General features: G+C 38.8%; 1 protein-coding gene across 4 annotated transcripts in view; it reads left to right on the forward strand.

Annotated features, from left to right (window-relative positions):
* Positions 1 to 26,668, forward strand: part of LOC121315478 (tyrosine-protein kinase fyna) — a 69,299-nt gene that overhangs the window by 22,703 nt on the left and 19,928 nt on the right. For all 4 annotated transcript variants that reach the window (XM_041249590.1, XM_041249591.1, XM_041249594.1 and 1 more), the window contains exon 2: positions 2,263 to 2,329. The gene's annotated coding sequence lies outside the window, so the exon portion shown is untranslated. The remainder of the gene's footprint in view (positions 1 to 2,262; positions 2,330 to 26,668) is intronic.

Here is a 26,668-nt window from a genome sequence, read left to right on the forward strand (position 1 = left end):
TTAATGGTACAACCTAAAGGTGTGATTTGGAAGTTTGATGTAAAATATGCCAGTGAAGATTGATAGTGTCGCATTCACTCAGCTCGCATTACAGGAAAGTCTTGGATTTGTGTTTATAGCTCATTAGTGAAAAAGGGTCTGTTCCTCCTTCATCATTTAGTTGCGAGTGTGTAACCATGTGGGAAATCTTCACGCGAAATAATCTGGTTATTTTTTTCTCGTCGGCTGTGTCGCATGTAGCAGAAGATGAAGGGGCTGCACTTAAACACCAGCAAGTGTGAATCAGTGTTGTGTACTTGAACATGTCTGGAAAAGGTCATTTTTTAAAGCAGTGTTTTTTGCCCTTAGGCCTTCTTTATGACATTATATAGATATATAAAAATAAATTTTAGTCTACATCCCCTTGAACTTTTTTTTCACATTGACTTGTCAGTGCCTCAGTTTCGTGCATTTTTAAATTAGTATTTTTCCACTTATCTACACAGTATACTCCACCTGCTTTCTTCCAGAGGCAAGCAAGTTTTCCTCTCTGTACTTTGCTCCATTCATTTTCTGTTCTATCCTCAGGTGCCCCAGTCCCTGTGAATGAGAAACATCCTCATAACATGATGCAGCCACTACCATGCTGCATAGTAGGGATGGTGTTCTTTGGGTGATGCGCTGTGTTGGGTTTGCCCAAAACATAATGTTTTGCATTTAGGCCAAAAAGTTCCATTTTAGTTTAGGCAGACCACAAAACTTTGTCAGGCTTTTCAAAAACTTTGTCCCAGAGTTCTTTTGAAAGCGCCTTGGTGCTCATGGTTGAGTCTTTGCTTTGAAATGCACTACCCAGCAGAGAGAACTGCTGAATTTATCCTGAAATCATGTGAATCACTACGATTTAACACAAGTGGAGGCCACTTAACTTGGTCTGTGATTTACACCTGAGCTAATTTAGGATTGCTATTACAAGAGGGGTGGATACTTATCCAACCAAGCTATTTCAGTTTTTATTTTTAATTATTTTTCTACGCATTTCTAGAATATTTTTTTCACTTGGAAGTTGTGGGGTGGGATATGTAGATAAATGAAAAAAACTATTTTGAATATGTTTTAATTCTAGGCTGTACTAGTCAGGCTAAGACCTATTTTCTTTTTGCCTTTTCACAGTACAGTATGCCTACTGTAGTTACCCACACTATTGCCATACCCTGTGGCTCCCCCTAGGGGAGTGTTGAGAGATGAACAAGAAATATCCAGCAACGGGGATACAAGGGAGGCTGTCATTTTGTATGTTGCCCTTTGCAGTTTTTCAGATATATACAATATGGAGAAAATGAATCTAGTTGTGATGAAACGTGGGATTTAACATTATTGAATATAAATTGAGTGTATTCCATTATGGGGGTGTTTTGTATAGCCATTTGTCAACCCATACTCAAAGGCCCATGAACGTGCAATCAATTCCAGCTGTGCTGGAGTTTTTCTAATGTGCAGATTAGCAGAAATACCAGTAACAGATTAAAAGTGCTGTTGATCACTGAGCTGGGGTGAAATCAAATACGACTGGCATCCTATCCCGTTGTCAACCCACTCTGCCACCTATTCCTACTGAATTCTTTCTGCAAGAACTCGATTATCTTTCTGTGTTGTGGATAATATTGCATCCAGTGCACAGCACACCCATTAAGTTTGTTTTTGGTAGCATAGGTGGGTCATATGACCAGAGCAGACAGATTGACCTGGTATAATAGGCTGTAAATTTTGTTCTAAGAGAATTGAAATCCTCTTAATTCTGCAGTGCTGCTGCTGTCGTGCCAGCGACCTTGCTCTGGTTTTATATTGATGACAGTGTGTGGTGTTATTCTAAAGTTGCTTTCTTGTTCAGTCACACCCGTTCTTCCTTCCACAGTTTGTGTCAGGGGTGAGTCATGCTTAACATTTAAAACGAGGAAGAAGAGAAAGGCATATTGGCACTTTAAAATGACTTGGTCCTAAATTTTCCAAAAGAACCAATCCTCTCTAGTTAAGAGAATAAGAGCAGTGATTCAGCTGGATAACTCCAATCTTATCCGGGCTTGCTTGACTTGCTTCGCTCGCATATCAAAAGGTAGTTTTAGAGATTCTTTAATCACAATAACGTCACATTCCTGCCAAAATGTTCGTGCTGTTTTGAGCATTTTTCAAAGTCTCTCTTTTGGAGCGAAGTGCGTATTGCCATTGCTTGATGCTCATATTTTATTTAAAACCTAGTAAATAATGAACTGTGCTTTCTCCCCACAGGGCTTCAGTAAAAGTTGTGCACAAAGCAATGTGGTGCGAATAAGATCTTGCTACATTGGAACTTGAGGTAAGTACAAGGAGCCTAATTGCTGTATGTTTATGTACTGTGTTATTCAGGTAGCTAATTTTAATCCTTAAGTCTTTTAAATAACACACTTCTTTAATAACAATGTTGAATGTGATTTAACTTTGGACACTGATAACGACCAAGTAACTTTCCTGGTTGACTTGAGGAAAAATTTTCTGTGAGAAGTAATTCATTGAAAGTTGTTGTTGTTGTTTTTGTAATGGTCAAAAAAAAAAAGGCGAATAAACCCTGAGAAATGCTGCGAGACACAAATGCTGGTAATTTATCTTTGTGAACATCAGGCAACCTTCTGAGACAGTTTTAAGAGTCCCATCCAATAAAATCAGGTGGTCTTCTCGGTTGCTGGTAAGCTTGGAATACATCCTGAACAGAAGCTGCATCTAACAGTGTTTGACTTGTTTTCAGTCCTGAGGACAAGCGATGTAGTGTTTTTGTTTTTTGGTCTGGAAGCTAAACTCAGCAGTTCAGAAACAGAAGATCGAAATCAATGATCTGTGATTTCAGCTGTCTGGTTTAGCTGGGCAACTTCTACTCATGCATTTTTGTACAGTCTAAACTATAAATGCACTTCCAAAAAATTGCTAATGTGGTTTCAGGTTTTTCTCTGCATGACAACTAATGTTGTGCTTTAATTATATGGCTTTTTCTGTAAAATAATCAATAGGTTTGTACTATATTTTCTTATTCTATATAATGTATCCAGCGCTCCTAATTAAAGTTTTGGGTCTGGGAGTAACTTACTCTTAATTTTCAGAGTAAAATGGATTTTCAGGGGGTAAAATGCAACATTATTGAGATTACTTGTGACTTCAAGGTAAATACTGTATAATCTTTAATGGTAATGGGGTAGATATTTAAAGAGTCTTCAATTTTACATTGAACTACCGTACAAACACACGTGTGTTCTACAAGGTTGTTTTTCTGCTCTCCGCATTTGTTTTGAAGTATCGCACTGGCTGCAAGTTGATCGCGTTATATTTTAACTTTACATTCTTAAACTTGGTGAATATGTTAAAACTTCAGTAGAAAGCCATACAGATAAATAAAATAAAGAAGTACGTTAAGTTATAAAACCGTTCGTTTAATATTCTAGGCACTTCTATTTTTTTTTTGCGGTTGCCTCCGATGGTTCCAGTTGGATTTGTAGCTGGACTGGGTGTTCACGCCTCAACCTGTGTAGTTTAGAATTGAACTCATTCTTACTGTGATTGGATGCTAAGACAACAGAGCTAGCCAGAGATTGAATACTGTTTGTTCGGTTGGTTTTTCTTGTGTACAGTTTCCTAGTAAGGGAAGACTGAAGACCTTGTTTTCTGGGAAATGTAGTTTTTGGTCGAAGTTTTAGGGGAGGCAGCCAAGCTGTACAGCAAAATTGTCGTGTATTTTTGTGCATATTTCAGATTTTTTTAATGCATAAAATCGGAAGGTACACAGCTTATCTGGTAGGGCCCTGTTTTTAAAGTGCAAATGAATTTAAATTGATATTTTGAAATCTCAGGAGGAACTCTTACCACATCGTTTACTTTACCAACTCTGAAGCTTACATGAAAGAAAGATCATCGCTCATGAAATATTGATTTATTCTCTGGAGCTTTTCTGGTTCCCAGGAATAAAGAACATTCTAATGTTGTAAAGTCATGTCAGCTGTGAAGAAAGGCAAGAAACATACAGCAGCTTATTAGCATATAGGGAGCAACTTCGTACGGGTCTGAAATATTAGTTATCTAAACTAATGTATTCTTCATATAAATTTTGCATAATCGTTTTCCGCTTCAGTCATCACACTGGTAACTTTCAATCTGGCCTCCAGATAGGTACAGATGGTATAAGAGTCTAACTTATCCCACTGCACCACACTGCCCATAATGGATTTAAGAAATAGCACATTTTGTTCTGTGTATTGGATCTTGCTGGTGTACCAGCTGTAAGGCAAGTGTGAGAGCCTTTAAACTATTGAGTTACCAGGCTATGATGACTCGAACAGAAAATTATACTCCAAGCTAATCAACAAGGATACATTCGACCGAATAATGATATTCGATACCCATACTCGGTTGCTTTTTTAAGTTGGTGTTATTTTAGAAACACATCAGTGTCATTGGACTTGTTGATGGTTAACTGGATGTAATGTGGCAGAAGTGCTGGAGAGATGCCTACGTGATGCCTAGAAGGAATGGTTTTCATGACACAATACACCACGGTGCATTAATGAAATGAAAACCAAGGAAACACAGGGTGGTGCTGACTGCACTGCAGACCCATTAAAACCATGGAAACACAGGGTGATGCTGACTGCACTGCAGACCCATTAGAACCAAGGAAACACAGGGTGATGCTGACTGCACTGCAGACCCATTAGAACCAAGGAAACACAGGGTGGTGCTGACTGCACTGCAGACCCATTAAAACCATGGAGACACAGGGTGGTGCTGACTGCACTGCAGACCCATTAAAACCATGGAAACACAGGGTGATGCTGACTGCACTGCAGACCCATTAGAACCAAGGAAACACAGGGTGATGCTGACTGCACTGCAGACCCATTAGAACCAAGGAAACACAGGGTGGTGCTGACTGCACTGCAGACCCATTAAAACCATGGAGACACAGGGTGATCCTGACTGCACTGCAGATCCATTAAAACCAAACACACAGGGTGATTCTGGCTGCACTGCAGACCCATTAGAACTGAATGATGCTTTTAAAGTATGGTACTTGACCACTTTTTTTCCAGGATTGCTAGAATAGAAGCTTAACGGTGTGTTTTCTTGAAATATCTGGCAGTGTACAGTGGGTATAGAGAATGTTTGATTGCAAAACGCAGATTTTGCAGAAGGGGGTTTACAGAATGGCATGTGCCTATTAATAGTGTGGCATTGACACAGGAGCAGGAGTGAACATTAATAAAAGGAGCATGCTGACAGCAGCAAAGCACACAATACTTATTCAAAGAGTAAAAGCACACTAGCACTTCTGTTGTGCAGATTTAGGTAAAATATGACATTCATCAATGCAGTCAGTAGAGCAACACTATGTAACAAACCGATATTGTACAATCTATATTAATTGTAACTTGTTCTTCTAGAAACTAGCTTTTCAGACAAACACTTTACATTTAGTGTTACTAACTATACTGTAGATGTGTGGTAACATACAGGTAGTGGACAAAAAATGGAAACGCCAATGTAAACTCACTTAGTAGGGCGTTGGACCACCACGTACGGCCTGTATGCACCGTGTCATAGTCTACCAGCCGCTGGAATTCTGCAGGAGGGTTGCGGGACAATTCTTCCACGAGAAAGTCAATCAACTCACGCCTGGTTGATGGAGGTGGAAAATGCTGGCATTGTTCTAGAATATCCTATAAATGCTAGATTGGGTTTAGATATGGTGACTGAGAAGGCGATGACATATGGATAATATGATTCGGCTGACCATGTGGCATTTCTCCACTGCTCGGTAGTCCATTGTCTGTGCTCTTTGCACCACTGGACTCACAAACGTGCATTGCCAGGTGCAATGAGCAGATTGTACATTAACACAACTATGGTATCCTGCTCTGTGGAGTTCTCGACGGACCGTTTTTGATGAAACTGGCTACTCGCACCCCAGATTGAAATTTGCGGTCAATTGATCTGCAGTTGCTCTCCTGTTTTGCCTTGCACTTTGAATTAATCACAGCTATTGCGATCCTGGAGTATGCGCTTCCGCCCACTGTTGCCCTTTGATGTCTTTCCCTCGGAGTTCCATGCCAACATCACCTTAGACACTGTTGCTCGTGAAACATCAGCAAGTTGAACTGTCTTGGTCACCGACGCCCCATGCCAAGCGCGCCCCAACAATCTCCCCTCTTTTGCAGCCATGCTAGCCATAATTATAGGCAACCAGGCCTGTCCAGCATTTTTATACATGACCTTAAGCATGCTGGGATGTTAGTTGCTTAATGCATGAGCTGAGCCACACCTGTGTGGAAGCCTTTGCTTTCAATATACTTGGTATCCCTCATTTACCCAGGTGTTTCAATTTTTTTATTTTATTTTTTTTTTGGGTCCACTGCCTGTAGTAATTAACATTGTAAATAAACAACCTTGCATGTAAATACTGTGTAATTGTAAAGTAACTTGTAATTGAAATAAGTTGTCATTGTAACTACGCAAGTGTTATTGGAGAAACTTTAATGTATCCCAAATAGTTAATGCCTCCTAACTCTTTTTCAGGAAAGATTTGGGGTGGAAATGTACAGCAGTATGTTCAAGAACGGCCAGAAGAGTCAACTACAGGATATTGTGTGCTTCCATATTTGAACATATCTTAAACTATCTTATCTTTTTAAAAATAACATGTGAATATAGTGTAGTTGATATTCTGAACATGTACAGAAGCACACTGTGCTTTAACTAGCTTGTTACATGTGTGTTCTCTTTTCCTATTCACTGATCATAAACCAGTGTTCACTTCACTTCACTGCAGTGGTACTGGTGGAATGGATTATGTGAGTAATAATGCTATTTTATCATTTTGAGTAGCTGTTGGAAATGATGTTCCAACATGTACACTAATAATATCATTTTATAACTGAAATGTGTGTGTGTTTGTGGCAGACATTATAGAATCTACCTGGTAAGCAGGAACCATAAAAAAAATAGCAATTGCACTAATTGAACAAACACAGTGGTAATAAAGGATTTCTATTTGCATTTGCCATCTGTGATCAAATGCATGTACATTGCACAAGATGAACCTTGATTATTTCTTCAATCCATGCAAGGTTGTTTATTATTATTATTATTATTATTATTATTATTATTATTTATTATATTATTAATTATTATTAAAAGGTCAGTCCAATACCCTGGGACTAAAAGCTATATATATATATATATATATATATATATATATATATATATATATGTGTGTGTGTGTGTATGTGCTACAACTCTGATATTTTATAGGCAAGATGTTTCAAAGCTTTGGTTACCCCTTATTGACCTTGTAAAAACATAGCAGTGTGTAATAATACATAGTGAAAGCATATAAGGGGAGGTCTGTAACTGGCTTATGTAACATTTTGTGACTAGGGATCTATAATACAAATTGTGTGTTGGATATTTTAATACCTTTTGCAGTGCCACAGAAAGTTGATGGCACTGGATGCTGACCAGTCTGTGACCCTGAGCTGTTTTGGTCTGTGCCAAGCTCTTTATGATGTCACAGTGGATTGTTACCTTTGGCAAACTCATGAAACAAACTCATGGACAGACCTCTTGTTTCCAGGCATTTTTTTAATCCAACTATTTCTATGGGACATTTCCCAGCTGTTTACCCCGTGAAAACAGTTAAAGCCAGTTTAGACAGTCAAGCCATACAATGCAAGTTGTCGGGTTCAGCACTCTCCTGTTCCTACTCTTCATGCCTCGCTGCTGGGAACCTAGTGTTAGAAAGCCAGACTAGATGGCAGAGATTAAAATCATGGATTGTATGCATTACTTCAGACTGTCAGCTCTGTGCTCATGGAAGCTTTACCAGCTCTGTGAAATGACTTGCATGAATCTTGCCGCAGTCTTTCCAACAGACCGAGTTCTTCTCACCAGATGAATGCTGGGAACACCATACTGAAAACACAAGCGTTTGTTGATACATTCAAATAAGGAAAGACTGTAGGATCTGAAAATAAAACTGTACTTTGTACAGCTGCCATCCCTAGAAAACAGAATGATGAGTACAAAAGGGAGAAGGAGAAGACCTGTGTTACTAAAGGGTTCAGGACCTTCCTTAAGTGTGGTAAAGCTTTTCACTCGGATGATTCAGAGGTGCCTGTTTTCATTATCCTGTCAGTTTGGAAAAGCAAGAATAAGGTTGTTCCTACCTTCCTCATTTGAAACTATATCTTGTTCCGTTTTCCTTCAGTAGCCAGTGGACAATGAGCTTTTCTTTTGGTTAGCCAGCCCTGTCGTTTGGAGAAGCTTATTGTCAGGGAATGTCTGTAGCTTACAGTATAGTACTGTGCCTCAAAGCATTCAGTACAACATTCACCCTCATTATCTTGGGCTTAGAGCCTTGCGCAATCGTGTTAACTTCTGATTATGCAGCAATACCTGGTGATGAGCTGTGGGACTCCAGAGATGTGGAGCACACAGACACTAATCTCATTGTGCTACATAAGAGGGCTTCCTTTGCAATAACCCTACAGACATTTTTTTGTGGAAAGGTAATGTTGTGAACTGCAAATTCCTTATCGAAAGTGTATTTTCACATGAGACTACAAGACGTCATTCCACATTTCACAAGAGTGAATCGAACGTTGATCTGCATTCTTCATACTAGGCTCGCCTCAGTGGTCCTATTAACCTGATTTAGAAACTCATTCTAAAACTGCTTGCCATCTTGACAAGCATTGTTTGATAGACTCCTTTTTAAGATCAGACCGGTTGCTAGACTGGTAGATTGTAGTCTCGGTAACTGATCATTTTGGAAGAGTGTGACAAAGTGGCTAAGTGGATGCAGGTGCAGGAGTGATGCAGTGCGTGAAAGATGATTTGTAATCCAGTTTTGAAAAGGTTTTATTGATTGTATCCAGGTCTAGCGACCAAACAACAATCCCCCAACAGTACACACCAATGTAGGTAACAGGATTGCAGTCCCAAATATCTGCACCACAATAATACAAACACCAGGTGGGTGATGCAAGTTTATTTCGTGACAGTGGTGTAGTGTTCCGGTTTTGTGCTGGCCCAAGACGACAGCTCTGGAAACGTGTTAGCCATCTGGTAATTCACAAGCTAGACAAATTACAAACGGACACAAAAACAAACAAAACACTAACGATACTGTTACATTCTCTGAGGTCTCTCAGAGAGCAGGGTATCGGCGGTGTCTTCACGATACAGGGGTCACGATACAATATGTATCGCGATACAGTAAATTAAGCATAAGACATAAAACACACAACTGTTGTCCCATTTGTTTGTGCCAAGTGTTAACAATAATAACAATGGTCAAAAAAGCTTCACATGCTGCTTTGCTGTTTCATGTTTATGCTTTAAAATATTTATTTAAAAAGAATACAAATACTGAAAACCATAATACATTTTGCAAAGTTCTTGAAAACAAATGTTTTTTTTTAATGTCTGAACCTGACATTTAAAAAAAAGTAACTTCTGTATGTAGATTCTTATTAAAACAAGTATAATTTGGTTATATATTGAGGTTTTTCATACAGTTCGCTTAACTCTACCCAGCAAGCGAGCTACAGAAGGTATTTTCAGTGCACGCTGAGACGCGAAATTCAAAGTATGAGCAAAACACAATGCGTGTCATATTAGCTTCACGAGCAGCAATAACCATATTGGAAGCATTATTGGTTAATATTGCGGTGTTCTTGTCTGCAATGCTCCATTCTTCGATAGCTGATTTCAGCAGATCTGCAATATTCTCACCGGTACAGCTTTCCAGTAAAGCCCTTGTCTGGAGGACGCTCGAGACCAGTGTCCAGTCTGCGGATACGTGGGGACAGGTAATTGTCACTTAGATCCAGCTATCACAAGTGAGCGATATCCTCTCTGCCCTAGAAAGTTCTTGTATGATCTGTCGTTTAACTCGCTGGTATAAATCAGGAAGAGCAGCTCCAGTAATATAACGACAGGTAGGAACAGTGTACCTTGGCTCCAAATTATTTATCATTTTTTGAAACCCTTCGTTTTCCACAGTAAAGTAGAGACACATATCCTTGCAAATAAATTACACTATGGTCTGGGATATATTTTTAGCTTGCAGTAATGTTGCAGATAATTTTGAACGACCTAAAGTTTTCTATTTTAGGATGTGCATAACGAGTGGTCACACTTCCTTTGCTGTGGTTGTGTGTTTTAACTGCGATGGTGGTGGTGTGCTGTCAATCTGATGGCATTTTTTAGGTGAAAACTCAGATTGGTTTTGTTCCCTGAATACTTGTTTCGAGTCTTGCATATTTTACACACAGATCAGATCAAGTCTTATCAAGAACTTGAGACGAGTCCATCACGCTGCTAAAACCAAAATGAATCCAAACTTTTAAACAGGCCGGAGCAGGTTGAATTTCGCTGTCACTCTCCAAAGCTTGTTGAGATGATTAGGGAACATTATTAACCTGCCTGCGCTCAGCTTCCTGTGTGCTTGACGTAACATCCTTAGCTACACATTTGGTATGTGAGGCTGCTAGGATACATATGAATAAATAATATTATCAGAGTTGACATGAATTAAAGCGCATATCAAGTTTGTATGCGTATAAAAAATTCTAAATAAAAATAAAACAAACAAAACAATATGGGTCACTGTATTCATAATCATATCGTCAAGAAAAGTATCGATGTGTCAGCACACCCCTAGTCTCTCATAGTCCTAGGTTTGAATACAAAACCAAAATGAAGGAACACATTACAATTCTCCAATCCCTTTTATGCAGTCACACAGGACGCCTTGGTAAACGAGTGCAACCGTCTCTCCAATCTGCGGCTGCCACATAGTTTCCCTTCCTGGTCAATGAGTTATTGCAACAGAGTCTCGCCCCCTTCCAGTCTGGCTGAATTCCCTTGAGCCCTGGGAAAGAAGAGTCAGACCAGCCCATCAGCAGAACTCTGTTCTTGCTGTTTAGCACCCTCACAGGTCGGTAGGGAGATTTACAACCAAGAATCATTGTATTTCTGTCACAAAGGGCTATGGAGATATTTTGAAATTTGCATTTGGATTGGGTGTGAAAATGTAGCTCTACTGTCTGAAAATCATGCGTGGGCGTTGTAAGTGTTACCAGCAGTATCAACTCCTGGAAATGTAATCCCACAGCACTATAGGAGAAGACGGGAAGAGAAAGGCTTTAGACAGGCTTTGTGTTTCATTGAAGTTGTAGAAACAGAATTGTGCACTTGACCTGTTTTTAAACAGGAACTGCCTTTTTAATCTGCTGGCTCACTTTTTATATTTCATCCAGTAATATCAACTTCAAACAACAAATTATACAGTATAACTTCTAATTGAACCCAGGCAAGTAGATGACAGGTTTCAGCTGCTGCTCGTCTCTAGGCAGATTTTTTAAATTCTTCATCCTTCGTTAATGCGATTGCCTGTGAATTTTGTCAAATGACAGGTATATTCATAAGACCTATACGGTGGTAATGTGAGAGATCATAAGACTGGAGTCATGGGAGACCCCATACCAGTTGGATTTTATAATAATTTATTTTATCAGAGCACTGTTGTTAATGCACTGTTTGGTTGCAGAAACTTCCTGTTGCAAGCATGATGCTAGAGTAGTACTCTGTAATAATTCATACAATATACTCCTATCTGCTACCAGTGCCTGAGGTGCACATTGTGACATCTGTTTTATTCCATTGTAACTAGCACTTCATTAGCAGAGGTAAGATATATATTCAAGCATATGGTAGGTCTGTACCTTCTACTGAATATCTCAAAAAAAGCAAGGCTTTGTTTTGTTCATACAAACTCACACTTGTACCAGTCTACCTACCTGCTACATTCCAAAATGGGAAATAGTATACAGATATATTGAAAAGTAGATTTGATGGGACTGGAGCAGCTAAATTAGTTTGTGTTGAACATGGTATTGATTCCTCCGAGTTGCAGAGCTGTGTTGGCTGCTCTCCAGTTGCTGCCTTTAATTACTAGGCTTCCTGTGTCATTGTTTGTCTAGCATTGTTTCATAAACAACTGGGAATACATAAACACGTAAAAGAAGATCTACGTCAGGTCAGCCTTGTTTTGATATGTTTTGCAATTGTATTGGTTTGATCAATTTTAAGCGATTTTTATCAGAAAGGCAGTGGAGGACTGCCTCTCTATTTACAGAGTGGTCTAACAAAGTGCACTTGTACTTCTGTTATTATCTGCAATTACTTTTACCTGCTCTCTCTTACTTCCGTTCTCCTCATGAACACCCGAACTCCGAGTGAGACATTTGTGACTCTTCTCTACAGTTGTGCTGGGACCCGATTGCTGATTAATCATTCACTTGAATCCTGGCACAGTCTGCACGTGAACTAATTGTGCACTCCCCTTGCCCACATACAAATACCCACTTTTTAATCTGCATGTGAAGTGATTGTGCATATCCCCATGCCTAAATACAAACATACATTTTAAATCAATGTGTACATAACCCACATTATACCCCGTGCACCAGTACATACATGCATACAAACAATAACACACCATACAAAACATAAAATACCCACAGGCCCCTGCAGGTGGTTTATTAGCCATCAAACCTTTGCCAAAAGACATTTATAAATATTGAAAAAACAAACAAACTTTTATAAAAGTTGTAACGTGCACTAGTAACTTTTTTTTGTTGTGTTTTTTTTTTTCACCCATCATTGATAAAATTGACAAGTATAGACTTCAGATTTGTGTAGTGGGGTAGAAATCTGGCAGACACAATCTTGAAGCGACAAATCTTGCATTGATGACTTGCCATAGGCATTGCATTTTACGGAATAACCCTGATGATCCCTATTGCCTAACTTACTATAAAGGACCCGAGCAAGCTGCAGTCGAGCTCTACAGCTTCCACTGGCTGCCATGAAGCTCTGGTAAAGACAAAGCTTCATGTGAAGTAGCTGATGGAAACTTCATTTACAAGCCACAATGCAACTAGGTTAACCACATCCTTCCTGCTCTGTTACTAAGTATTAATTGCTGTCTGCTCTAAGCAGCAGTGCTGCTGCAGTTATAATTACAAAATAAAGGCGAACCTCATTCTTTTAGTAAAATAGACTAGCTACATGGGGATTATTCCTTCTACGTTTCCCATTTTAATGAATTACTTCTCTTTTAATATATCAGTAGGCCAATCAAGGTAGTTTTAGTTGTCCTAAGGTATGAATCATAAAACTGAATAGAGCAACTCAACAAACCTGGTTCACCATGATTCACCTCAAAGAAACAAAGTTATTTACAAACCGCTAACCAAGATCACGCAACACTCTTGACAGGGGTTGTACCGACAGACTGGAAAATTGCAAATGTAATACTGATCCACAAAAAGAGAAAACAAAACTGAACCAGGTAACTACAGACCAATAAGCCTGACTTTTTTTCTTATAAGCAAACTTATGGAAGCTATAATAAGATCCAAAATGGAAAATTACCTAGTATCCTGGGAGACAGTCAGCATGGTTTTAGGAAAGGGAGATTGCGTCTAACTAACCTGCTTTTTTTTGAGGATGCAACTTTGATAATGGATAATTGCAAAGCATACGACATGGTTTATTTAGATTTCCAGAAAGCTTTTGACAAAGTTTCGCATAAGATTAATTCTCAAACTGAACGCAGTAGGGATTCAAGGAAACACATGTACATGGATTAGGGAGTGGTTAACATGTAGAAAACAGAAAGTACCGATTAGAGGAGAAACCTCAGAATGGAGTGTGGTAACTAGTGGAGTACCACAGGGATCAGTATTGGGTCCTCTGCTATTCCTAATCTACATTACTGATTTAGATTCTGGTATAGTAAGCAAACTTGTTAAATTCGCAGATGACACAAAAATAGGAGGAGTGGCAAACACTGTTGTAGCAGCAAGTCATTCAAAATGATCTAGACAAGATTCAGAACTAGGCAGACACATGGCAAATGACATTTAATAGAGAAAAGTGTAAGGTACTGCACACAGGATATAAAAAATATGCATTATAAATATTATATGGGAGATACTGAAATTAAAGAAGGCCTCTATGAAAAAGACCTAGGAGTTTTTGTTGACTCAGAAATGTCTTCATCTAGACAATGTGGGGAAGCTATAAAAAAGGCCAACAAGATGCTTGGATATATTGTGAAAAGTGTTGAATTTAAATCAAGGGAAGTAACGTTAACTGTACAAAGCATTAGTAAGACCTCATCGTGAATATTTTGTTCAGTTCTGGTCCCCTCGCTACAAAAAGGATATTGCTGCTCTGGAAAGAGTGCAAAGAAGAGCGACCAGAATTATTCCGGGTTTAAAAGGCATGTCATATGCAGACAGGCTAAAAGAATTGAATCTGTTCAGTCTTGAACAAAGTCGACTACGCTGCGACCTAATTCAAGCATTCAAAATTCTAAAAGGTATTGACAGTGTCGACCCAAGGGACTTTTTCGACCTGAAAAAAGGAACAAGAACCAGGGGTCACAAATGGAGATTAGACAAAGGGGCATTCAGAACAGAAAAGGAGACACTTTTTTATACTGAGAATCGTGAGGGTTTGGAACCAACTCCCCAGTAATGTTGTTGAAGCTGACATCCTGGGATCCTTCAAGAAGCTGCTTGATGAGATTCTGGGATCAATAAGCTCCTAACAGCCAAATGAACAAGATGGGCCGAATGGCCTCCTTGTTTGTAAACTTTCTTATGTTGTTCTTATGATTCACAGTGCACTTGGATGGGGATCTGAGGTTTTGAGTGTGATCCAGAGAAGTTTAATTGTTTTTTCTTAGAAAAACTGTAATTTGTGTGTTTTGTTTTAAGGAAATCTACAGCTGCTATAGTTTTTCTCTAAACATCATTCATAATGTCCATTCACATTTTGGCAATGAGCCCGAAAATGAAAAATCACAACATGGGGAAGTAGCTTGGGACTACCGGGCTCTGCGGAGTCAATGCACTGGTTTGATTACGCTTTACTGTTACGGGCAGAGTTTAGCAAACAACTGTAGAGCAGCATCCTACAGCAAGACGTGCTGTAGGTTAGGATTGCAAAACGCAAACCTGTGTAAGTGTCAAAATATATAGATGCATTCTTTACCCTGCCTTTTGACTCCTTTTTTTTTTTTTTTTTTTTTTTACTGCAGTTTCATCAAAAATAAAAAAGCATAATTAAATGTAACCCAACTGCTTGAATCAGCTAATGTTTACTGTCAAAGCAATCGGTATCTATCTGCAGTACTTCAGTCTTTCTCACTAAGAACTGCCTAGGATTTTGTGTTTTTTGTATGCAGTAGTGAAATACAATACATGAAATAATCTAAAACCGTGTGTGTATGTGTGTTATATTACACACACGGAGTGCCTATACAAAGTCTACACCCCTTTTTTTTGACAGTGCCTCTGTTTCATGCATTTAAATGAGGATTTTTACACTTATCTACACATCATACTCCACATTAAGGAATTTGACCATTCTTCTTTACAAAACTGTTCAAGCTCTGTCAAGTTCCTTTGGGAGCGTTGTTGTACAGCAATCAATTAATGTCACAAATTTGATTGGATTTAGGTTGGGACTCTGACTGGGCCACTCAAGGACATTTACCTTTCTGTTCCTTAGCCACTCCAGTGTAGCTTTGGCTGTGTGCTTTGGGTTGTTGTCATGTGGAAAGGTGAACTTCCGTCCCAGTTTCAGCTTTTTCTTTGGGTGATGCGCTTTGTTGGTTTTGCGCCAAACAACGTTTTACGTGTAGGCCCAGAAGTTCCATTTCAGTTTCATCAGACCACAAAACTTTTTGCTACATGGCTACAGAATCTCCTGAGTTTTTTTGCATACTTCAAATGGGATTCGAGGTGGGCTTTCATTATATAATGGCTTCCTTCTTGCCACCCTACCATACAGGCCAGATTTGTGGAGTGCTTGGGATATTGGTGTCATATGCACACTTTGACCAGTCTTGGCCATAAAAGCATGTAGCTCTTGCAAAGTTGCCATTGGCCGGCCTGGCCTCTTGGTAGCCTCTCTGATCAGTCTCCTCCTTGCTCGGTCATCCAGTTTGGAGGGATGGCCTTATCTAGGCAGGGTCTTGTCGGTTCCATACACCTTCTACTTCTTAATAATCGCCTTGACCGTGCTCCAAGGGATAGTCAAGGCCTTTTGATTTTTTTTTTTTTAAATCCATCCCCTAATCTGTGCCTTTCAACAACTTTGTCCCTGAGTTCTTTTGAAAGCACCTCAGTGCTCATGGTTGAGTCTTTGCATTGAAATGCACTACCCAGCAGAGGGAACCTACAGGAACTACTGAATTTGTCCTGAAATCTTGTAAATCACTGCAATTTAACACATGTGAAGGCCACTTAACTTGGTGTGTGATTTTGAAGGCGATTGGTTACACCTGAGCTAATTTAGAATTTATATTACAAGGGAAGGGGGTTGGGTGGACACTTATCCAACCAAGCTATTTGCAGTTTTTATTCATTCATTTCTACAAATTCATTCAAATAATTTTCTACAAATGTCTAGAATATTTTTTTCACTTGGAAGTTCTGGGGTAGGATGTATAGATAAATGAAAATAAAACTATTGTGGTGTATGTGTGTGTGTGTAATGTAATATATATATATATATATATATATATATATATATATATATATATATATATATATATATATATATATATGTATATATATGTATGTATATGTATGTATGAATGAAATTGAATTCCCCAAAAATGTGAGCGACTGAAGTAAATTTATATACGATAAACGTCAGTAATACCAATTGCTATTTTTTTATTTTCTTATCAAAAATTATCATTTAGAAATCCACTCGTTTGTGTAGTTTATGTTTGCTGTCTGTCCTGTCGCCATTCAGCTATGAGTGGCTGGGTGTTGCTGTCAGTCATCTCAGTGGTCCATTAGTACTGCAGTTTCACCCTGTTCTGACAGATCTCGTTGACTGAAGCACTGCTAGAGTGCTAAAATTTGTTTAAATGACTGTCAATCATCAAAACCTGCACAGACTGTGCACTTTCATTTGCCAGCTACAGCGCCTGTCATTCAAAGCGTGTACTTCAAATTTAGCTGGTTACGGTGTACGTAAGCTTTTGCTATAGGTATGCAGTGACAGTTACTAGTTTGACTTGAAAGTGGTGCGCAAGAGGAAAACACTTGGGGTATTGTGCACAATATTCATTATCTGACAGCTGAAGTCTCCTCGGCAAGACAAAGCGAGCCAGTCTGCCTTGCCTTCCAGTGACTCTGAGTCTGGCTGAGCTGTATATATCTATATATATATATATATATATATATATATATATATATATATATATATATATATATATATATGAAAAAGTATTTGCCCCCTGCCTAATTTTCACATTTTGATTTTGGTCAGATCTTTTTGTGGGTTGTAGTATGTAGAGGGAGTCTGAGAGAAAAAATGACACCAAAGTTTGGTGCTTCTTTCATTTCTTTGATGTGCAAGATAGTTAAACATGCAAACTTCAGGTGTGAAAGTTATTGCCCCCTAGTTAACTCAACCCAATTAAGGGGATAATTAGGGTCAGCTGTTTGAATACTTTGGTTAACAATCAGGCCTGATTTTGGGCCAGCCCTGCCTAAAATAAATCTGACTAACTTTGGCCCTTCCCATCAGAGTTGTCAGCACATCATGCCACTATCAAAATAAATTCTTGAAGACTTCCGGAAAAAAGTTGTTGATGCCTATCAGTCTGGAAATGGTTACAAAGTCATTTCTAAGGCTGTGGGGCTCCACAAAACCACAGTCAGAGCCATATTGTCCAAATGGAGAAAGTTTGGGACAGTAGTGAATTTTCCTAGGAGTGGCCGTCCTGCCAAAATCTCTCCAAGAGCAAGCTGTAAAATCATAGGAAGTCACAAAGAACCCTAGAACAACATCCAGGGATCTGCAGGCCTCTCTCGCCTTGACTAAGGTCAGTGTTCATGACTCCACCATCAGAAAGACACTGGGCAAAAATGGGATTCGTGGCAGAGTAGCAAGGCGGAAACCACTGCTCACTAAGAAGAACATGAATGCTCATCTCAATTTTGCCAAAAAACACCTGGATGATCCTCAAGAGTTCTGGAACAGTGGTCTATGGACAGATGAGTCAAAAATGGAATATTTTTGCCCCGTTATGTCTGATGAAAATCAAACACTGTATTCCACAGTAAGAACCTCATACCAATTGTCAAGCATGGTGGTGGTAGAGTCATGATTTGGGGATGCTTTGCTGCATCAGGATCTGGATGACTTACCGTCATTGAAGGAACCATGAATTCTACTCTGTATCACAGAATTCTACAGGAGAATGTCAGGCCATCCGTCCGTGAGCCGAAGCGCAGCTGGGTCATGCAGCAAGACAATGATCCGAAACACACAAGCAAGCCTACACCAGAATGGGTGAAGAACAAGAAATTTAAAGTTCTGGAATGGCCTGTCAAAGTTCAGACCTAAATTGAGATGTTGTGGCAGGTCCTGAAACGAGCAGTTTATGCTCAAACCCACAAATGTCACCTAGTTGAAGCAGTTCTGCATGAAGGAGTGGGCCAAATTCCTCCATAGCACTGTGAGAGACTGATCAATAACTACAGGAAGCGTTTGGTTGCAGTTATTTTACTGCTAAAAGTGGCGTAACCAGTTATTGACTCTAAGGGGGAAGATTACTTTTTCACACAGGGGCATTGGGTGTTGCATAATTTTCTTTAATAAATGAATGAAGTAAAATGTCAGACTGGGCAAATACTTTCACGGTACTCTGTGTGTGTGTGTGTGTGTGTGTGTGTGTGTGTATATATATATATATATATATATATATATATAATATATATATATATATATATATGTATATGTATAATGAATACAAATTTGAGTATTGAAGGATTTGACTATTACTATTTGTGTATTTTTGTTCACCATATTGAATGAGTTGGAGGTATAAGGTCAGCTTGACCTTGAGTAACAGCGGTGTCATTTGTAACAAGCATTTTACGCCTCTGTGGCAAAGTGGGTTATTGTAGACGAGTGTAGGGGTGAAGCAGTGCATGAAAGAAGCAGACAGAATTGTAATCCAGTTTTATTTTATTTCCAGGTCTGGCGACCAAACGATAGTTCCCCAGCAGTACATACCAATGTGTACAGCACAGGATATAAAACAGAACACAGTCCCAAATAATAAACAAGTATCCGTTCCACAATAATACCAGCACAGTCACCAGTCCTGAGTTCGTGCAGTAGTGCTCGTGATGTGTGATTTACAGTTTTATATTTGTGACAAAGGTGCAGTGTTGTCCAGTTTTTTGCTGGCCCCTGGAGACAGCTCTGGAACTGTATTAACTGGCTGGTAACATACAAGACAATTGCAAACAAACAAAAACACAACGCTCATGATTTTAAGTAGCAATATACTTTCACTGTCCCTCCTGGTTCTTACTCACTACAAATCAGTGCATGACCCCTTGCTAAACAAATGCACTCTGTCCTAGCTGCTTAGCACCCTTACACTTCAGGAAGGAGATTTACAACCAAATGTCACTGTATTGCTGTCAGAGCCTTACAGCAGTGTAGGAAATTACAACAAAGTAAAATACAGAGATATGTATAGAGAGATACTTCCTGCAACATGTTATACATTTTAGGTCTGGTCTCTGTCTTGTGTACTATAAAATAAACAATGGTGATCAAGTTGCTGCTCTGTAGTGTTTTAGCAAAGAGGGGTCTGCAAATAAACTTACCACATGGTTTTATTTCATGAGGTACGCAACACTGATGAAATGTTTGTCCACCTGTATTGGAATTTATGATTTAGCATTTTGAAACATATACCGTAAAACTTAAAGTGATTGCCAGGTCTCAAATAATCGCCAGTATCCAGTAAGCGCCGGGTGTACTGGCAAACATTGTAAATAAACGCCGGGTCTCTGTCATTGCCATTGAAGCTGAGGAAGATGAGGAGGAGCTTGAGCGTAGTGAACTGCTAATAAGTGATAGCGATGAAAGTGACTCTCAGGATTAATAAATAGTAGAAAATATGATTTAAGGTAGGCCTGCATATTTGTTTAATGCAGTTATTACGTTTTTTTAAAATTGATAATTAAGTGTGCTGAAAGTAGGCCAGATACAAACCTCTTGGTGTATTTTAACGTGTTTTGTTGTATTAACAATGTACACTTTTTGAGATTTGTACAATACATTATTTTTGATAAGAATACTTATTGCTTTTCATTTTTAAAAACATTTTAGATGTTATTGTGTGTAAGCGTAGCCTACACACTTGTGTTGTGATATTTACAGGGCAGTCTTTTTAGTGAATTAATATTATTATTTATTATTATTATTATTATTATTATTTATTATTATTAACAATGGTAGATCTATTTCTGTTTTGAGTACAAATTTATACTTCTGCTTGTTCATTTTCCAATGTTTTGCATCCCGTATCCTTATTAACCAGTGTACAAAGACTGTAATAATACTTTCACTTTATTCTTGAGGGTGTGCAATACATTGTAATTTTGTTAAGACAAAACTGTTACTTGGTTCCCACTGACACATAACATTTTAACAAAGTTGCTGGAATGTTTAAATTGAGTTACAATGTTGCTACAAAGTTGTGTGTTACCAGCTTCTCAATGACCTCATGAAGCATGTGAGCTAGTGATCAAATATAATCACCGGTCTCCAGTACACGACAGGTCTGCTGGCAAATATTGTAAATAAATGCCTGAGCCAATTAATTGAAGTTTTATGGTAAGTTGTTGAGTTTTTTTGTTTTGAATTTTTACAGTTTTATAACAACCATTTATTGTACCCTTTTAGTAAGAGACATGTTGCAAACTTTGGGAAAAAAACAGATGTATTTTAGTTATCCAGCGTCTTAATCTTAGTAATGCAGATATTGTGTGTTGTCAGATTCCGGTTTACTAGGAGAAAAGATCTGTACGCAATCATTTTACTAGAGAATAGCCGAGATGATAATATTCTAATTGTAGTATTTTTTTTCAACATCGGCATCTACCAGTTAATAGTCAAGATGGATAATAATTCTATTGTTACCAGTTAATAATCAAGATAAATTGTATTGTTACCAGTTAATCAAAATAGGTGATTGTTTTATTACCAGTTAATAATCAAGGTAGATGATAATTGTATTATTTGACATTGGCCTCCTACCAGTTTCCTAATTTTGAACAGCTGTTTCCACCTCACAGGCTGGTAGACGGACTGTTTGTTTGTTTTTTTAGCAACATTTTTTGCAATAAGCTGGAAAGTGGTTAATAAAAACAAGCCTGCATAGTGGGCTTCTTCCTCTGAGGCCTACATGGTATGGACTGTGATCCTAAACCAATCCTACAATGTTCAATGCCAAGTAAGGGAATATATTCTAACATTAGCTGGCAAACCAACCAATTCCCACAAGCCCTAGAGCACATGCAAGTCTCCTGATGGCAGCGAGATTGCAGTGACTGAAGGTGATTTTTGTTTAGTGTTATTGTTTCAGTTAAGAGGTTTTGTGTGACGGACCACATGTAAATTGATGCTTCTGATGACTGTACAGTTAACCGATTCATCGTCACTGCAGGGAAGTTAAGATCATCCAACACCCACATGTTTCTCCACTGAGTTAAGGCAGCACTTGATATTATCACTTATTTAGCCAGGATTAGCCAGCATGGCCTAATGCCTTTGGTCAAGTCTGTACTACAAAATTGATCATTAGGTTTTCTGAATTGCAGTGAATAATTTTGCAGGTAAAATCCTGAAATATTCTCGTCGTCTCTGTTTTGGTCCTACTTCTACAGTGCTTTTGTACTGCTGAAGTCAAAGAATCTAAGCAGCCTTGAACTTTCGCATGAGGTTGGTGAGCCAGGATCTGAACACAGGACACAGTGTAAAGGCTGCCACTCCATAGCACTGTAACACCAAACTCATCATGTTATGTGGTTGAGCGATCCTGAAGTGTGTCCCTTTGAAAGATTGTGCGCATATTCCTGCGCGTGCAGGGATTGTGACTGCTGGCTTGGGGGCCCGCCGAAGAGAAGCTGTGGTTGCTTGCTGATCACATTCAGTTTTAATAATTGAGAATGCCCTGGGAGAACTTTGCAATGAGTGCCTTAGTTGTTAGCTTTGGGGCATCTGAATCATTCCGTCTTTCAAAATGAATAAAATAAATCTTTCAAGGTAGGCAAGGTTTAATATCCTTTTCCCCTAACTACAGCACATTACAAAACAGTTCCTATAGCAACCCAGTAGCAGAATTGAGAATACCTATTTCAGCTTGCATAGTGTCTGATTTTATATAGTATAAGATTTTTTTTTTTTTTTTTTTTTTTTTTGTTAACTAAAAGTACTATTTTTAAAAAATCTGTTCTGTCCATTTGTGGTAATTCAGCACCTTACTATTAAGAGTAAGGCTCTCAGCACTGCAATGGGTTGACCTACTAGTCTAGTGTCAAGAGTGCATACACCAGCAGAGAACCTGAAAGTGTGAGTAACGTGATGCACATTTAATTTGATCTTAATTGACAGTGGACAGCAGTTTCTCTGGGTTGTGACTAACTGGTTAACCAAGGGAAAGCTGGTATTGGCATTGTATTTCCACAGCTGCTCCAGACAGTCATCCAACAGGATGCAGTGTTTGAGGAGACACCTGTAGAACTGGATCATTCTCTGTGGGAGGAACATTGGCCATGAAAAATAATGATAAAATTGTTTCCAGATTCGTGACTGGAGGCAGTCACATTTAGATTTTGGCCTGATGACAAGATGGGAAGGAATCCCTGTAGTACAACAGCTAAGGGACCTTAAACAAAATTCCCTCTGGATAGTACCCTTAACTGCCGCAGCATTACGACCTCTTCCTGTCGGCTACACTGTTAAGCTTTCTTTAGCCTCCTGTCTGCAACAATGTTAAACCGTTATGACGTAATGATGTCACTGCTAGTCCAACACCAGGCATTTCAACATGCTGATTGTGCACTGTGTAGTACGGCTGACTCTGATTACTCTCTGGTGTCCTACTCGTTCTACACATTCACTAAGACATGTCCCCTGGCTAAAACAAATCAGTGGTCTGTTGCACCTTTTGAGGAGGGTTGCCTTTCAAGAGTAGTTTGCAAAGCAAGGGTCATACATTTAAAGTTCACGACCAACCTGAACCGTATGTAAAGTCCTTCCATGAAAAAAGGATGGCTATTTTTCAAAAATAAACATATCCAAAAAAGTAGACCAATCAATATCTAAAGCAAAAAGGGCAAAATGGTTTAATAGATCAATTAAGAAAAAAATAAATAAAAAATCCAGACAAAAGGCACTTTGCAGCGAATTTAAAAGGGACCAAGAACAAAGTACACAGAACGAGTACTTGAAACTGCAAGTGCAAATCAAAATGGAAGTTAGAAAGGCCAAGAGAGGTAGAAACGAACCAAACAAGCAAGATGGCCCGAATGGCCTCCTCTCGTTTGTAACCTTTCTTATGATATTTGTCCACAGTATTTTTCATTTCATAATATACATTGCAGCTATGTAATACAACATGCAGCAAAAAGAAACCCTAAACTGTACATTACTAGAGAGATGAGCTTTGTTCAGCCAAACAAAGGAAACATGGAGGAAGCCAGTTACCAAAAAAAAAGTTTTTTTTAGCACATCAAATTTTAAAATGTTTCATGCTAAATTAAAGGTGTAATAAACAGTTAAACAGCATTTCCAATTCATGTAGAACAAAAAATCTAAATTCAGTCAAATGTCATTCTTTTAGTAGAATGCACTGCTTCTTTTCAACCCAAAGGAGCAGCATTAGAAAATGAATAGTTTGTTGTGGGGAATAAAATGGTCCCTGACTGCTTTTTAATTAGGGAATATGGAGCAGCAGCAAGCAGACGTCTAAGCAGATCTGTGTTGTAAAAGGTACCGCAAACAAGATAATGGAGACCAGATATTGCAGGCTGTGCTCCCAATGTGTGGCAGGAGCCCCCTTCGTGAAATTTACAGCACTGAAAAGTGCTTCTGCAGCACAAGGAAAACCATTCTATGCTGTAGGTTGTCCATCACGCTTTAATTGAAGCGTGATGGACAACCTACAGCAGATAATGGTTTGGTTTTCCTTGTGCTGCCCCCTTTTTGCAGCCGCTGTGTTGCCCGACCCCTTGACCTCTAGGCAGTGGGCCAGTTCCAGCAGAACAACTGCTCCCTAGATAAGCACAGCAAGTGCAGTCAATCTCCGAAGCTGTGGCCTGGATGGAACGATTACTTCCACTTCCTCAGAGCTGCTGATGAATAAAATTAAACCAGGCCTTTAACAGTAATTACCAGGCTTTTCTTCAAGGCTCTTAACTCTGTGCTTTGCTTAATCAGGTGGTCAGTTTTCATAGTTTTAGACCACAAGCTACTTAGTTGTTAATTGGGCCAGCCCCAGACAATGTTACAAAGAAGAAAAACACTACTGCTAATAATACAGTACTGTGAAAAAGGAGTATTTTTGTTTTTCAGTCTGCTGCTACAGTAACACCAGTGGGCTGAATGCTATCAGGGTTAAATAAGCTGAAAGGAACTGCTTAATGTGGCTGACGTGTTCCCTTAAGTGTTCTCTACAGCATCTGTTATAAATCGAGATTTTTTTTTTTTTTCAATGAAGAAAAATTCTTGGAACTTGCCGCAGCTGATGCCTAAGCTGACGAGGGGACCTCCAGGAAACGTTGTGTCACCATTTTGGAAGCAAATTCTGAGTTCTTTGTTCCTGGATGCACTTTAAACATTTTTTTCTCAAAGATGGCAGCAGCGCAAGGCTACACCCTGCATTCTTCCTCGTTACTGGAAATAATTGTGCACTAAACTCTCTTTCCACTTGCATCACTGTGGGCTCCACCAGACTCAGTCATTGTACCAATTACCTCTCTTTTACATTGAAGTAAAATGTGAAACAGTCTTGTATGGATTACTGCCTATAAAAACTAAAGTATGACATCTGCAAATCATTATTAAAATTTGATGGCTTCATAATCTAGGTGATGCCATGGTGACCTACTTATCAATGACTTCTGGCTTGAGATTGGTTGGACGAATGATAGGGTACAGAACACGCCTCTTCTTTGTGAATTGGTAATCATATAAAAGAAGATACATACAGTGTATTAGCTATAGTATCTGCCCATATGAAGTGCGTTTGTACGGACCTCCTCATTATTACTGCATCTGGCTAATGATAACAACATCTTGGTCCAGAGGATTTCTTCTTGACTTGAAAGTACGAACACCTAAAATAAACAATTAAGATTCTTCTCTCTCTCTATATTAATAATATACTCAAGTGACAAACATCTCCAATGACAAAAACAACATGCTGAGTTTGGGCGCGTGTTAGTAGCTCCAGATGAAGGAAGTGTTCAGGGAGGCTTATATTGATTCTCTGCTGTCCTTTTGTGGAGATATGTATCATTCTAGCATACAACATTCTTCTTTTTTATGCTTTTACAAATTTTTAATAAAAGCTTTCTGGGAGCTAGGAGGCCAGTGTGTCACATCTGAGAGTCTGATGCTATATTCAGCAGTGATTGTTGGGTAAGATCTTACTATTAGCAATCTTAATTCTAATCAATCTTATTCAGATTATTCTGTGGACAGTGCAGATGCACAGCAGTAAGGCGATACCTCTTAGTCACTCACCCTCAGATATTCTGTCATTTTAGACTCATTATTATACAACACACACTGCTCTGTTTTGAACTGGCGTCTTCCTCTGGCTTCTCGGATCTCCCAGGCTATTTTTGTAAACTACTTACTTTGCTGCATTACTCTCAAGTTACTTTCTCAGTGGCTGGCTGTACAGTAGTTTACTGCTTACAATGTGACATCCTTCATTTGTGAAGTTCATTCTTTTGTGTACATGAACCATGTGGAAGTACAGTACAAAGGGTTGATGTTTTGAGGTCAGTTTCATGCATACATTGCCTTGTGTTTGCTGGACAATCTAGAAAGTGAAACATTATGCTGTTCAAGACCAGGTACTTTTGGCTTTTCTGACAAAGCAGAATTCCGATTTACTGGTGTTTAACGCAGACATAAAATGTTGTTTCAGAACTGACTACACCACTGCTGTGTTGTTTTATTTATTTATTTATTTATTTATTTATTACATGTATAGCGCTCTTGATTCAAAAGTATCATAACACGGTACAGTAATTAAAATAATTACACAATACATTTGTAAGTCCCCAGGCATGTTACTCGCACCTGCTAAATTTTAAATAGCATATTTAAAACAGTGTGTGTCAAAAGTATTCAGACCCTTCCTACGGTGTCGCATTTTGTGAAATTATAAAATGATGCATACATAACCCTAACCCGAACTTAAAATTGTATTCAAAACTTGAATGCTGAAACTGAAGACTTCTGAGGATAAGGTAAGTTACAGTAAATGTCAACACAAACTAAAGAGAAAAAAATGAAATATGTTGATTGCATAAGTATTCAGACCCGTCAACTTAATATTTGGTGGAAGCACCTTTTGGCAGCAATTACAGCTGCAAGTCTTTCTGGGTAAGTCTCTACCAGCTTTACACACCAGCTTGGTGCAATTTGTGCCCATTCTTCTTGACAGATTTGCTCAAGCTCTCAAGTTGCTTGG

Source organism: Polyodon spathula, chromosome 5 (genome assembly GCF_017654505.1).
Source record: "Polyodon spathula isolate WHYD16114869_AA chromosome 5, ASM1765450v1, whole genome shotgun sequence".
Lineage (NCBI taxonomy): Eukaryota > Metazoa > Chordata > Actinopteri > Acipenseriformes > Polyodontidae > Polyodon > Polyodon spathula.